A 2,500-nucleotide genomic window follows, 5' to 3' on the forward strand; every position below is an offset into this window, starting at 1 on the left:
GGCGGCACGAGCCCCTACCAAAGTCCATCACGGGTGTTGCTTTCGGTTGGCGGGCGACAACCTCCGGCCGCACAAGCCGCTTTTTCCAAGTTCGCTCGCGACGTGTTGTTTTCGCCGGGCGAGCGACAATTCTTCCAAGTTCGCTCGCGGCGGGTTGCTTTCGCCGGGCGAGCGAGAGAATTCTTCCAAGTCCGTTCGCGGTCGTGTTGCTTTCGCCGGGCGAGCGAGAAATTCTTCCAAGTCCGTCGCGGCGTGTTTGCTTTCGCCGGGCGAGCGAGAAATTCATCCAAGTCCGTTCGCGGCGTGTTGCTTCGCCGGGCGAGCGACAAATTCTTCCAAGTTCGCTCGCGCGTGTTGCTTTCGCCGGGCGAGCGACAAATTCTTCCAAGTTCGCTCGCGGCGTGTGCTTTTGCCGGGCGAGCGACAAATTCTTCCAATTTCGCTCGCGGCGTGTGCTTTCGCAGGGCGAGCGAGAAATTTTTCCAAGTCCGTCGCGGCGTGTTGCTTTCGCCGGGCGAGCGACAAAATTCTTCCAAGTCCGTTCGCGGCGTGTTGCTTTCGTGGCGGGCGACACCTCCGGCGGCTCGCGCCGCCCGTACCCCAAGTCCGATCGCGGCGTGTTGCTTTCGTTGGCGGGCGACACCTCCGGCCGCACAAGCCGCTTTTTCCAATTCCGTTCGCGGCGTGTTGCTTTCGCCGGGCGAGCGAGAAATTCTCCAAGTCCGTTCGCGGCGTGTTGCTTTCGTTGGCGGGCGACACCTCCGGCGGCACGCGCCGCCTGTACCTTAAGTCCGATCGCGGCGTGTTGCTTTCGTTGGCGGGCGACACCTCCGGCCGCACAAGCCGCTTTTTCCAAGTCCGTTCGCGGCGTGTTGCTTTCGCCGGGCGAGCGACAAATTCTTCCAAGTCCGTTCGCGGCGTGTTGCTTTCGATGGCGGGCGACACCTCCGGCGGCACGCGCCGCCCGTACCCCAAGTCCGATCACGGCGTGTTGCTTCGTTGGCGGGCGACACCTCCGGCCGCACAAGCCGCTTTTCCAAGTTCGCTCGCGGCGTGTTGCTTTCCGCCGGGCGAGCGACAATTCTTCCAAGTATCCGCTCGCGGCGTGTTGCTTTCGCCGGGCGAGCGAGAAATTCTTCCAAGTCCGTTCGCGGCGTGTTGCTTTCGCCTGGCGAACGAGAATTCATACAAATTCCGTTCGCGGCGTGTTTGCTTCGTTTGGGCGGGCGACACCTTCGGCCGCACAAGCGCGCCCGTTTACCACAAGTTCCGCTCGCCGGCATAACGGTGTTGCCTTTCGGCCGGGCGACACCTCCGGACGAAAGACGCTTCTTTCCAGTTCCGTTCGCGGCGTGTTGCTTTCGCCGGGCGAGCGACAAATTCTTCCAAGTTCGCTTCGCGTCGCGGCGTGTTGCTTTCGCCGGGCGAGCGAGAAATTCTTCCAAGTCCGTTCGCGGCGTGTTGCTTTCGCCGGGCGAGCGAGAAATTCATTCCAAGTCCGTTCGCGGCGTGTTGCTTTCGCCGGGCGAGCGAGAAATTCATCCAAGTCCGTTCGCGGCGTGTTGCTTTCGCCGGGCGAGCGAGCAAATTCTTCCAAGTCGCTCGCGGCGTGTTGCTTTCGCCGGGCGAGCGAGAAATTCATTCCAAGTCCGTTCGCGGCGTGTTGCTTTCGCCGGGCGAGCGAGAAATTCTTCCAAGTCCGTTCGCGGCGTGTTGCTTTCGTTGGCGGGCGACACCTCCGGCGGCACGCGCCGCCCGTACCACAAGTCCGATCGCGGCGTGTTGCTTTCGTTGGCGGGCGACACCTCCGGCCGCACAAGCCGCTTTTTCCAAGTTCGCTCGCGGCGTGTTGCTTTCGCCGGGCGAGCGACAAATTCTTCCAAGTCCGTTCGTTCGCGGCGTGTTGCTTTCGCCGGGCGAGCGAGAAATTCTTCCAAGTCCGTTCGCGGCGTGTTGCTTTCGCCGGGCGAGCGAGAAATTCTTCCAAGTCCGTTCGCGGCGTGTTGCTTTCGCCGGGCGAGCGAGAAATTCTTCCAAGTCCGTTCGCGGCGTGTTGCTTTCGCCGGGCGAGCGAGAAATTCATTCCAAGTCCGTTCGCGGCGTGTTGCTTTCGCCGGGCGAGCGACAAATTCTTCCAAGTTCGCTCGCGGCGTGTTGCTTTCGCCGGGCGAGCGAGAAATTCTTCCAAGTCCGTTCGCGGCGTGTTGCTTTCGCCGGGCGAGCGAGAAATTCATCCAAGTCCGTTCGCGGCGTGTTGCTTTCGCCGGGCGAGCGAGAAATTCATCCAAGTCCGTTCGCGGCGTGTTGCTTTCGCCGGGCGAGCGACAAATTCTTCCAAGTTCGCTTCGCGGCGTGTTGCTTTCGCCTCGCCGGGCGAGCGAGAAATTCATCCAAGTCCGTTCGCGGCGTGTTGCTTTCGCCGGGCGAGCGAGAAATTCTTCCAAGTTCGATCGCGGCGTGTTGCTTTCGCCGGGCGAGCGACAAATTCTTCCAAGTTCGC

This window comes from Nylanderia fulva, unplaced genomic scaffold (genome assembly GCF_048542155.1).
Source record: "Nylanderia fulva isolate GAGA-0341 unplaced genomic scaffold, ASM4854215v1 Scaffold864, whole genome shotgun sequence".
NCBI lineage: Eukaryota > Metazoa > Arthropoda > Insecta > Hymenoptera > Formicidae > Nylanderia > Nylanderia fulva.